The sequence below is a fragment of the Lolium perenne genome, chromosome 5 (genome assembly GCF_019359855.2).
Source record: "Lolium perenne isolate Kyuss_39 chromosome 5, Kyuss_2.0, whole genome shotgun sequence".
In the NCBI taxonomy this organism is placed as follows: Eukaryota; Viridiplantae; Streptophyta; class Magnoliopsida; order Poales; family Poaceae; genus Lolium; species Lolium perenne.
In genome coordinates, this window is record NC_067248.2 from 156,974,154 (window position 1) to 156,987,257 (window position 13,104).

General features: G+C 42.7%; 1 long non-coding RNA gene and 1 pseudogene across 3 annotated transcripts; one reads left to right on the forward strand and one right to left on the reverse strand.

Annotated features, from left to right (window-relative positions):
• Positions 1-2,944: 2,944 nt before the first annotated feature.
• LOC127300326 (uncharacterized) lies at positions 2,945-11,263 on the reverse strand. 3 transcript variants are annotated; one of them, XR_011745140.1, is made up of 8 exons: positions 10,793-11,263; positions 9,416-9,579; positions 8,939-9,054; positions 6,792-7,741; positions 5,732-6,114; positions 4,673-4,763; positions 4,541-4,583; positions 2,945-3,350 (listed from the first exon to the last, which is right to left on the reverse strand). It is a non-coding gene; the product is annotated as an uncharacterized lncRNA (long non-coding RNA). The 3 variants fall into 3 exon arrangements; XR_007851120.2 differs by lacking the exon at positions 10,793-11,263 and adding an exon at positions 10,581-10,746 and having other exon boundaries at positions 5,732-6,063; XR_011745139.1 differs by lacking the exon at positions 10,793-11,263 and adding an exon at positions 10,581-10,746.
• Positions 11,264-11,470: 207 nt separating this feature from the next.
• LOC127300325 (uncharacterized) lies at positions 11,471-12,609 on the forward strand (annotated as a pseudogene).
• The last annotated feature ends 495 nt before the right edge of the window (positions 12,610-13,104 follow it).

Here is a 13,104-nt window from a genome sequence, read left to right on the forward strand (position 1 = left end):
GGCAGGATAATTGTTTGGCTCTTTCCCACAAGGATTATAAAGTAAAACAAAATTTTGAGTATCATGCACAGAAGCATGCGAACACTCCGTGTTAATGAAGTTGTTTGGTTCTTTTCCACAGGGATTATAAAGTAAAACAAAATTGTACTTTATAATCCCTGTGGAAAAGAGCCAAACAATTATCCCTAACCCTACAAATTGTATTTACATTAGGGATACCACAGTTAATGAAATTACTGTATTGAACATCTGGAGTTAAGGATGTAGAAAAACCCAAAAAGTAAAACTCATTGTACCTGCCTTTGCAAAAAAAATATCATTTTCCTTGTTCTTTAACCGATAGCTTTACGGCGACGTTCCGAGCTCCCATATCGCCTTGCAATGCCGCTACTAAAGTTGCTTCTCATTCTTTCCCTAGTTTCAGTCCGGCAACCCACCTCATCTCCCTACTACAACAAATCATGACCCGTCATGTAGGCAAATGGAAAATCCATACCATATGTGCACGACTATGCTTTCATGCAATCAACATTATTCATAGAACGAATTGATAAGTGCAGATATTGTATCATGGTTGAATAATATAACATGACCATCTGTAGGCTCTCCTCTAATGTAGCTTGGAGATGAGCCTGTACAAATATATGGAAACAATCTCCACACGATTTGGGTGACTGACAAACAATGGAGGAAATTAACCTCTATGGCCAGCATGGAAAGTCGCCTGGATTGACTCCTGATGCAATAGCATTTCCTGTCAGGCAGCTGGGGATTGAGCCTTGGGGACAACGTTTGCGGAGCGTGCATAGTCGGGGCAGACTATCTCCTGAATCTGGCATGGCGTCGACGTGCGGCGTGGATGATGTTTCATGTGCGTGGGATTGCAGGGAGGCGGCGGCATCTTTGGTGATAACATAGAAGGAGAGTTGGTGATGATACTCTGCTCCTTCAGGCCAACCATCTGGGGAGAGTGCGACATCAGAGTCGGGGCATGGCAATCTAAGTCCACCCCTCGAGAGGAAGGCAGCGTGTTGGAGGAAGCAGTCCATCTGACATGACGGTATAGGGAGGTGATCGGCGTGCAGGCGGCGCATCAGCGCCGATGGGGCGATGCCGAGGATGGTTTGAGGCGGCACCGGAGGAAGTGCACCTCAGCGTCGGAGGACCGACCGGAGGTGGGAGTGGCTCAGTGGCCGGCCAGATGGGTGTAAGGCAGCAACATATTGGATCGAGAGGGAGAGGAGAAGGAGCATCAAGAAATATTGTGACTTGTGAGATTTGTTTATGCGGAGTGGCATACACCAAAAGGAATTGTATTGATTCTAGTTTAGTACTCCCTATGTTCTTGCGGAGACGGTGCGCACCGATTAAGGAGGTGATGGGCAGCCTAATATCTTCCAATAATGCCCCTGCATGCAAGGAACTCTAATAGATCAGATTCATGCATACCAACATTGTAGTGCAGCAGCTTCTCCTGCAAACCCATGGTAGCGTGGCTCATGTAAATTAGTCTAGAAAAAATGGTACGTAACCTGCAGCATGATCCACGTATTGTTCGTGCTTGTTCCGTAGCAGTTTCATACCTGTGCACCGTCCTCCTGCATGTTCATGCCGCCACACTCGCCACGTAAAGGTCACTGCCCGCAACAACATGCCAGCAATCGGGCTCTTCCAGCACCATGGGCAGGCCACCGTGCTCGTCATGCATTTGAAGGCCGCCGCCCAGAGAAACATGCAGGTCATCATGCTTGTTCAGTATCATGGACATGCCGTTGTGCTCGCCCAGCACGGGAAGTCCGGCGCCCATGCCATGATGGGTACCGCGCTCGCACAGAAGCATGCGAAGCTCCGTGCTCGCCCAACACTGGATGGTCGCCACCCATACCATGCTGGACATCGCACGCCACCACCATCGCCGGAACGCGGCCCCGCTCACCCTGCACGGCGATAAAATCCACCCACCATATTACTCCCGGTAAGTCCCTGCTCCACCGCACCCACACCTTGGACGGTCGACGACATGGAGATCGCCACCCACACCATGAACGCCGGGACGCCATAAACACCACGGAGGCCGCCACCTGCGGCATCGTCCTTGGTTCAGATTGTTCACGGAAGAGATGGAAAACACCAATTAACAGAAGCACTTGAGTTGGGGAAGAAGATGGAATCATGCCGGCGTGAGAAATCCTGTTGATCTTTCCGGTAAGCGAGACACGATAAATTAAATTTGATACAGTACTAAAAAATCGATGGGGCAACGGCAACTCGTTCACAATAAAAAAAAAGCGGTGTCTCAGTTAATTGGTGGCTTGTTTTCAGGAGGGTTTGTTTCTGGATTTTAGCAATACTCCCTCAAATGGCCGTGCCTTCCTTTTAGAGAAAAAGTCACAAAAAAATACTCCTATCATGATTAGCGGCAACACAAGGGGTAAGGAAATTAGAGGAAGGCAAGTATTTGATGGACATAAACGTCCGTGAATCACATCCCAATATAATTCAGATACGTTGTAAACCGAGAAGGTAGAGATTCTATGCAACTTTGTTTTGTTGAGCGGGGGTCGTGCTTGGTGCCGATGAAAACAATCGGACGATGTTAGTTGTTGTTATTAGATTTAATGGTTAGGATCTTTTCAATGACGACCACCAAAGTGCGTTGAGTGTCAAACGACCAACTCCCATTTAATAGTAAAGATACGGAATATATCTCTAACAATGATGCATGCAGCCGTTCTTTGATGACTGTTCGTGTTAGTACAAACTAGTACAAATGCCCGTGCGTTGCTACGGGTCCTCAAATTTCATTTCTCAATGCACATATATGTATCACAACTCACTATAAAAATTCAAAATAAATCAAGGATATCATAATGTACTATAGCATGATAATACCGAACACAATAACAAGACACCATTATTGTTACTCTCTTTTTTCCGCCACACATTTAATATAATAGATCCTCAATTTCTTTTCCAAGTTACATTTAATATAATATAATATTCAGACAAAGACTCATGTTACTTAAAGGGGGCTGCACATTTGCCACACTTTTCTTTTGCACTTTTCATATTTGCCACATCAGTTAAATATAATGAGAATCATTAGTCTAGTCGGATTCTGTCGGATAAGAAACCTCTCCCAAGATGATTGATCTAACTTACCATCTTCTCTATCCAAGTAAGCACGTCCATATTATTCAGTGAGTTCCCATCAAAGGTAAAGAGAAGATTGAATTGACCAAAGATCTTCCATTTCCATGTGCACCAACAGCTGGCTGTATGCTTATTTCATTTGAGATTACAACAGGTGTGATCTTTCAGAACCATGTTTCCATGCGAGAACAGTTTTTCTAAGAAAAAACAGACTAAATTAGTAACATATTCAGCAAAGGAAGCAATGCATGAAAATTGTAATCAATTGATAGCAGCATGCCTACAGTTCGGATGCTTCTCCCTTTCGAAACGTAGTTCAAAGAGAAAACAACACTGTTTTTTTTGCTATATGAAACCTAAAGTAATTCAGATTCGGAATTCTTAACCAAGCTAATGCAAGACAAAAGACCGTTGTTGATAGAAAAGTGCTACAACAATAAATTTGATACTGGATAGTTTCTTATGAATAATATTCTCACACAGCTATCATTTCCTTCAAAATAACTACAGTATATGCTATCTAAATGCTTTTTTTACAAAGAAGAAAAATGGTCCTTAGTGCGTAAACAAACCTTCTTGTGTAATATTTTATGAACAATCTCAAGCATAATTCTTATTTTTATCCTACTATATAGTTGCTACTTCTTTAAAGTGCCAAGGTACAGTGCCAGATGTATTCATAATATTTCTCACACAGCTACCATTTTCATGATAATTCCAGTGAAGCACATGCATTCATATAATAGGAGGAATATGAATAATGTTAAAATAGCAGTTAGGACCGAGATGGACAACATATGACGTTCAAAAGGCAGTATCAGATAAGGCAACTAACAGCTGAACCAATTGAAAATACATGCATAGTTAGTCCGCATTTTTCTATAATGCCAAGCCTCAACTATAATATTAAAATTCCACTATTCATAAAATACACCTATTTTCGTTTGTTGAAATTTCAATATCCTCTTATTATTAGCAAAGAAAAGCACCAACATTTTCGTTTCTCTTGAGAGAAGTTTTGACTACTCCTTGTTACCTTAAATATCATACCAACAAAGGAAAAACTTTGACAACTTATGATGCCCAACAATCTGAAATCATTCACTAATTCTTATGTTGAATCAACCAGACATGCATTCCAAATCCAATAGCTAGCAGCTAGCACAGTTAATACATGAGGCAATCTATCAGCCTTCATATTTCTTTTCACGTCTATATCACTACATAGCTGACAATTAAAGACTGACAACGTCCTAAATTGAATAGATAATGTCAATTAACCAGATTATATGGAGTGCACTTTGTCTTGTTTTTTATCTTTTAAAGCTAACCAGATTTGCAAGAGTACTATACACCTGAAGGTGGGAGGAGGTCATTGGTCACGGACCTTAAAGCCGTCCAACTCTCATCCCCTGTGTCACCCGATACACCTGTTGCAACGCGTACTACCTGAGCAGGCCGTAGTCGAAAGCCTAAACTATAAGTATACGACACATAGTACCATTGCGAAATTCCATACCTGTCATCCTCAAAGCAGTAAATATAAACCTTCAGAAATTGCATCCCTCTTTTCCTCCTGCCAGCATCATCCCACCACCATGTTCTGCAATCTGTCAAATTGTATTCTAAGTTAAAAGTAGCACCGTGTAGTCTCTGTAAATAGTAAAACATAACAATTATTCAAGGAGTTTATTTTTAACCATTCATTGATTTGTTAAACAAATCTTCAGATCATGACAGTTTAGGTCATTCATTAACGACAAGAAGATCCGCTATAACTTTCATTAAAAGTATTCAAACATTCACGAGCGATAAGAGGATCAGCTACATCTTTGACGCAAATCCGTTTTTTCATGAAAAGGATTCAAACATTCATGTATGCACTTGTGGTCAGTGAATGTATCCTGGAAAATATACTCCTTCCGTTTCTAGTCTAGATATAAGGTGTATAGTTTTTTGAGAAAAAATCCACAATGTAAGGTATATTGCGGATCAATCCCATCAAAACCTTGTCTAATTTTTCCTCCACATGCGTTTCTTAATTTCCGTGGAAAAAATTATACACCTTATATCTAGGAACGGAGGCTGTCCTTTAGATACATTTGTTGGAACCATAATTGGACTTTCAGCGAGTATAAATGTTTGGTCCTAACACATCCATAAATGATACCTTAGTGAATAAAGGAAGGCAAGTATATTTTTTAACAAAAAGGAAAAAAGATCACATCAAATGGAAGATGATTTAATTTGAATCATCTCATTTATTTATCTATTAGGTAAATTTCAGATCTAGCGCATTACCAAAATTACAATTATCGAATCACATAAGATTCCATAACAGGACTGTGCCTGTATAATTTGGCGTATTGTAAACAAATGCACTTCCTTTTTACAATTGCATCTTGATTGTCACCTAGTCTAAAATTATAACTCTCAACTGAAGAACTATTCAGAAGGTAAATAGAGATAATGAGCTTGCAGCTCTTCATGCAGATACCAGTGCCACAATTATATTTGTGAAATAGAGAGATCTTATTTGAAATAAAGAGGTTCATGTAAAATTATGTAAGTCACCTACCTGAACACGCCAGGTGCTGCATCTAATGGCATCTACAAATTGCCTCCTGGTTTGCTCCTCCATCCAAACGACACCCTTATGATTTATCGTCATCCTCATTCCTTCTACTCTTTTCGCTGTTATCTTTGAAGCTCCAAAAAAATCGCCAACACGGTTCGTGTTTCACTTCCTCATTATGAATTAAATTAAATAAAGATGCATTCCAGATTGATGAAATGTATGCTCTTAGCAGTACTCAAACCACTGCAATTCACATGCCATTACCCCAAGTTCTGAGGTATAACTTCATAGCTCTAACCTCCAATTAACATATATTGAAGTACTCGCAAGACCTGCCATTATCAAGGCATCAATACATGTAGATCATGGCCTATTTCCTACATCTGCGTGGAAGATTGGCATGTGAGAACTGTATCCGCCATTGGCAAGGATGAATAAATATAAACATTTCTCTTTCGACTGCTTTTATAATTAGGACACCAAAACTGGTTTAGATTTTTTTTCTAGGAAAAAAGATGCATTAGGAATTTATAAAACAGCAATGCAATATTTATTGTTGTGAACTATTTCTAGGGCCAGAGCTCCATCCGCAGTTCAGAAAAAGGCTATTAATTCAAGAAAAGTAGTTGAATAGCTATGTATAAATGCTTGGTCCTAACACATCCAGAAATTACTGTAAACAATGCAAAGGTAAATAACACGACATAAGTCAAGTAATGAAACTCTACATGACATCAAAAATAGTCAATTAAAAGCTTGCATCTAACAAATTATATAAATTATATCTGCTAGTATAATCTGGGCGTTCAAAGGAAAATTGCCAATTACAGAGAAATTGGGTGGATATATACGAGTATACAAAGATTGCAAACAACTAATAGAATGGTACTGCTATTGCTAGGTGCTAATATGCTAGCAGGCGTCCTGGCTGAAATCTGGTTAAGCACTTGCAAATAGGTAGGCATGCGAATATGCGAATGCGAAATGTGAGGGGAATAGAAAATTAGGGATCAGGGGAATCACACACCAATCAGTCCAGAATTACGGATCAAGAGAGCACCTGGCTGCTGGCCGTTGATGTCGTGGTGGCCACTGTGCCGCCGCTTCCTGCTGGTCGCCAGCTCGTCGCCGCCGCTCGCCTACGGCTGCCGCTGTGTCACCCGCCTGCTGACTGCTGTGTGTGCGCGTGCAGCGACCGTGAGTGTGAGTGGGTTCGACCGGTTCGTGCCTTTGTGGCTTGGTCTTCGTGCGAGCTACGGAGGAGCATTCCCTGTTGGGCTTATGTATGGGGTATGTGCTATTTCACTATAGGGGAATACCCCTAGCACCGCCAATGAACAGCCGTGTCTAATTACTTGCAGCGACGCCGCCGACGGAGAATTCCGAGCTCCAAGCTATGCCGCCACGTGCTGCCCCGCACCCGAAATCCACTACTCCCACCCGACTTAGCACCGCTAGGTCACGGCGGCCGATTCACCAGAATTCCATCTGCACTGCTGCCGCAGCTGCATAGTCCCACCACCTCTGTCCATCCAATTCACCTCTCCCAGGTGACCATGCTCCCCCTTTCCCCTACGGCCGTCTCCTCTGCTCCCTCCGCCCGCGAGTTCCCGTCCATATCGAGCGGAGCGGGAGGAGATTTTCTCTGCCAAGCCCTCCTCTCCCTCTATGTTTGGCGCGCTGGTTGTAAGGGAGGTGGTTCTTGGGAAGAAATCTGCCATTCAGTGCTTTCCTTCGAAAGGCAATCTGGCAGTTCCTCGCCATCCACCTCTATGGCAGAGGTCCTACAGGATCATCACCAACATCTGAACTGGTAGCCTGCACTTTTGAATCTTCGCCATCTCCTGATCTTGGGCTTCCATGCTCTGCATTCCCCTGATCACTAATAATATTGGTATTCTGCACACTACCACCATCAGCGCCTTCAAGTACAGGCATAAAATCAGCATTCTCTACAATGCTAGCATGACCCTGGCCATTGCATTGCTCCTCCTGCAAACTTGATGCTTCCTGCATTGGCAAATGAGCGTTATATAGACTAATATAACCCACTGAAACCCACACACCGTACAAGATAGAAACTAACACTTGCTTCATGGTTACTTCCTTCTAAATAGATAGAGTGGTCAACTGTGATGAAATAATTTGCATCATGTATTCGTGATTACTTCAGTAACCAGACCGAGTTCTAACTGTCATCAAATAATTAGGGTCATGTACAAGGGAAATTAGTTCGTGCATTTCAGAAATAACCGACTGAATAATGGCCCAATATGATTCTGTCACTCAAACCAGTATGTTCAACTATAGTGATTATCCCAAGGGTAGGCCCTTTGTAAAACAATATACTCCCTCTGTTCCATTCTATAGTGCCTATTGTTTTTTGGCACGGAAATTAGCGCAAGAGTATTTTTTACACAAGACCCCTTACTGAACGATTTGAGATCAACGTAAAATTTGCTAAATCCATATCTTTCTAACTTACCACAACAATTTTTGGGAGCTGAACGATTTGGGAGCTGAACGGGGAGGGGTAATTGAAAAAAAGCTAAGCTACAACCTTATATTCTGAAACAAATGCCGAAAATCTATAGGCACTATATAAAGGAACGGAGGGAGTATCTGATTTAAACAACACTGAGGGGTGCTACAAGGGCATACAAAGCACACAAACAACCAACCGAATGAAGTGCCTCCAAAAGTAAACCTTCTGGATTACCATTAATATCAGAGATTTTAGGCTTTATTTTCTAGAGCTTTACAAGAAGAAAAAACAGCACATGATAAGTAAAATGTCAGGAAAAGTTTCTATGTTCTACTGAAAATGACCAAATACCTGCTCTTTGACCTACAATTTTAAAAATGATGGATTTCTCACATAGTCAAGGGGAAGTTCAACCATCTCTGGTGCATTGCTCTTTAGTGCACCATAGGTATAGCCCATTTATTCAAGAGAAGCACATGCAGATACATTTCCTCCGATGGCTTTGGCCTCACGAACTAATGGCAAGTGAACCCAATTTGCTGGTTTTGGATAACTGGTTTGAGTGATGGATACATCTTCCATGGATTTATTTTAACCTGAGAACTCTATCAAACGCATCGTCTACGCAAACGAAAAATGTGCACAAACAAGTTTAAATGCAATCTCTTTTGATGTACATGACAAATAACTGGATATGTGGTAAATGGCCAAAAAGGAAGAACCTGGTTTCCTGCGATTTTTAGTTGCATCATCTTGTGTAGACATCCTTTGGCATGGTTCAACAAAGGCTCTTTGACCTCTTTCACATGTCATAAAGTACATCTTCTAAACCTGTTCCCTGGAGAAAAATAGAGCAAATGAACACTGTAAGATAAACTTTTGTATATACTAACTATTTTAAAATACTTCAAGAGTCTATCTATACTAACTATGTGAAAAAACTTCAAGAATCTACACTAACTATGTAAAAATACTTCAAGAGTTTACTGGTGAACTCAATACCTCAGCTCGACTACCAATGAGGTAAGATTTTCTTGAAAGGGACTATAATATATTGATTAAACAAACTGTTATATTCTTATAGGGGTGACAAGACCTCAGGGATCTTGATAGGGACTTCCTTCTCCTGAAGTTTCCATCCATATGCGTACCTATTCCTTATGCTTAAGTAAATAAAACAAAGAGTATACTGTACTTACCTTGATCTTGTTCTAAAGTGCAGTTCTTGTGGGATTTTTCTGTTCTCCTCGGAAAGACTATTGTAATATCTCGACCACGTATAATTTGATGATTAATTTCTTGCTTGTCATATGCGGCACTCTCAAGGTGGCAGAATTTAACAAACCCGAAACCACCTAGTTCCCTGTAAGTACACATCATTTTGATCAATGATCATGAAACTACAAGTTGTTACTCAACAAAAAAAAACTTGCAGTACCTTGAAAATACATATTAGTTTTAAAATTCACAATTGTAGGCATGTGCCAAAAAATCAGAACTAATAGAAAGGCATGTGCCAACAGTTGCTATTCTAACAACATTTTAAAATTCACAATTGTAGGCACTAAATGTAAAAAGGAATAGTACGCAAAAAAAAGAGTATTCTAACCACAAGTACTGTTCAGAAGAGATACATGATCCACAATTGACTAAAATCAGGAAATTAACTGCTAACTTATGAAAATGGAAGTGAATATCAGGTTACAAATTCATGATATGCCATTTTACATAGCAAAGAACTTGCCCAGGGAATTATTGCTTTTTAAAACTGATGTCCGTCTAGATTACATGTGTCCCTCATATCCACCTGAGTCACAACAAGGAAATTTGGGAATGCACTTTATAAATTATCAATCAAGCTGCATAGAATATATATTATTCAGCATCTCATATACTTGTTTCGCATTGTCCAACGGATCACACATTTACCATGTGTATGACATGGGCTAGTGCTCAAATGTAAAGAAAACTTAAGACCATCTATAATTCCTTGGAAGGTACACATCCTTTACCAGATGGAAAATAGAGGCTTATTGGTGTTAAAGTTGTAGAAATAAGTTGAAATTTAATACTGTGCCTGCAGGGGGCTTATGTTGGCTTATTGGTTTCAAGTTGGGCATAATGTACAAAAAACGGTAGATCAGTACAACTGATAATCGATTCAAACTACCCCATATTTCCTAATACAAGTAATCTGACTATAGCAATGACAACCACAGTCGACAATTTGGTCCTTCAAGTCTTTCCTGTAAAATTAGGATCCTACAATCACACGAACCAAACTATCTCCTGCAATTCCCCCTAAAAAACCACACATCTTGCAATCACAGAAACCAGGACACACGTATACTCATCAATACTTACCTAGATAGTTCACTGCACCAGCGACACACGTTGATTGCAAACAACTAATAGAATGGTACTGCTATTGCTAGGTGTTAATATGCTAGCAGGCGTCCTGGCTGAAATCTGAGCACCTGCAAATAGGTAGGCATGCGAAATCTGAGGGGAATAAAAACTTAGGGATCAGGGGAATCACACACCGATCAGTCCAGAATTAGGGATCAAGAGAGCACCTGGCTGCTGGCCGTTGATGTCGCGGTCGCCTGCCTGCTCCGCTGCCGATGGCTAGTGGCCGCTGCTCCGCCGCTTCCCGCTGGTCACCGGCTCGTCGCCGCGGCTCCCCTACGGCTGCCGCTGTGTCGCCCGCCTGCTGACTATTGTGTGTGCGCGTGGAGCGTCCAGGCGGCGGCCATCGACCGCACCCTGCGTGGAGGGCGGCGCGGCGGCGCCGACGATGAAGGCCCAGCGGTTGCAGATCCCTGTGACTGGGAGCCAGGGGGCATGTGGAGGTGGGTGGATATGGCAGCCGGAGAAGTCGGGCACGAAGATGCGGAGCTCGATCTTGAGGTGATGGGGCCTCCATGACCAGCAACACGGTGGTGCAAGGGAGCGGAGGCGGAACCCTCCACGCACGAGAGCGGCGCACGAGAGAATTGTCGGCGCGTTCGGGAGAGGTGGAGCTACGAAGGTAGGGCGAAGATTTTGTCGTAGTGCTGCTGGGCAGAAATTGTGCTGGGAAGGTTTCATTGGGCCTGGCCCATGTGGACGACGGACGGACGAGGAAGTGCGACGACGAAAGAAACGATGAAGGCAGACGTATCGTAGATGGCAGAATAAGGAACCAGTTTAGTCTTTTTAAGTAGTAGAGATTGTCTACAACGACGTGTACTGTACGATAATATACCGTGGACTGAATTTTCCAAGTCTTCGCTTTGGCTCTATCGACGTGTCCTTACTTTTCTAACTTCTCATTTGACCGGTGAGCACATCAGCCATTTCTCCCCAGTACAAAGTACAAACCTTCATAGAGCATTATCCAACTAAATCCACCATTCGTTCTACCCACGCCTTCAAGCTCAACGAGCCATGGCTACCAAAACCAAATCATGCTTTACTTTCCTGAGGGAAGCCCTGATCCTCCCGACGCGAAACCCAAAGCTCTTCACGCCGGTGCTCCTCCTCTTGGCCGGCACCGCTTTCCTTGGCTCCGCGGTCCAAGTCGTGTTCGTGCAGCCTCTCACCTACGACATGACGATCCATTTCCTCGAGATGGGAAACATGGATCCCTCGAGCCCTGAGTACGCCAAGATCCTCGAGGAGATAAAACAAGACGCTGTGAAGCTCGTCCTCATCGTCATCGCCCAACTGATCGTCACGCTGGCGCTCGCCTTTCACCACGCTTAACTTCGCGTGGATGGCGGTCCTGACCGCCCTGCTTTCCGTCGTAATGCGTGGCGGCGGGATGCTCTCCGTCGAGGGTCTCGTCTTCGCCCTCACATTCCTCGCCTTCATGTACTTCACAGTCGTCGCGCTGGTGGGCGTCGCGGCGTCGGTGGTCGACGAGGAGTACCGCGGCGTGGGCGCGCTCCGGCAGGCGTGGAGGCTCATGACGCGGGTGAAGAGGAAGGAGGGTCTCGTGCTTGTGCTGGTGAGACACCTCCTGCCCACCGTCGTGACACCCTTTTACGGGGTCGTTGCTCTTCTATATGCGAAGAGTATGGCGGCGGCTTTGTGCATGCTGGCCGTGTATGCTTTTCTGTCTGGTGCCGTGCAGGTGTACTACTTGGCGGCAGCCACGGTGTACTACTGCGAAGCCATGGATAGCAAGGAGGAGGCGCCTTGTGGATACGCCAAGATCCCATCGGGGGAAGGAAATGTCTGATTCATGATCCAAGTGAACTATACAAAGTGTTCTTATTTTGTTGAAAGTTGAAACTGCTAGAGGAATGCGGTTGTTTCTCGTGCAATATATCTTCTTGGATTATATGTACCCGGTGAAAAAATTATTCCAACTTGAACAAGACAAGGGTGCGATAATTGGTCATGAGAATCTGAAAATTTTCATTACAGAGTACTACAAAAAATTATTTTGGGCACCGGAACCAAAATATTTTTCTTTAGTAGAGTCCCAATGTGATTAAGTTCCACAACAATCCGGAGAAGAAAATAGTATTCTTGTTGCTAACTTCACAGAGGAGGAATTACATGATGCTATTATGCAAGTGGAAAAGAAGAAAACACCCATCCTGATGGTTTTGTAGCTGAATTTTATCTAACTTTCTGGAATGTCATAAAGAGAGATCTTGTGAATATGTTTGATAAATTTCAACAAGGTGAACTTCAGTTGTTTCAATTGAATTTTTGCACTATCATTCTTCTTCCGAAAAAATAAAATCCAATTCAGATGCAACAATATAGACTAGCTTATTTATTTAATGTCAGCTTTAGTATATTCACGAAGCTACAAAAAGGCTTACCGGTATTGCTGAAAACGTGATCAGACCTACGCAAACAACGTTTTTGCCCCGCCGCCATATTCTCGAGG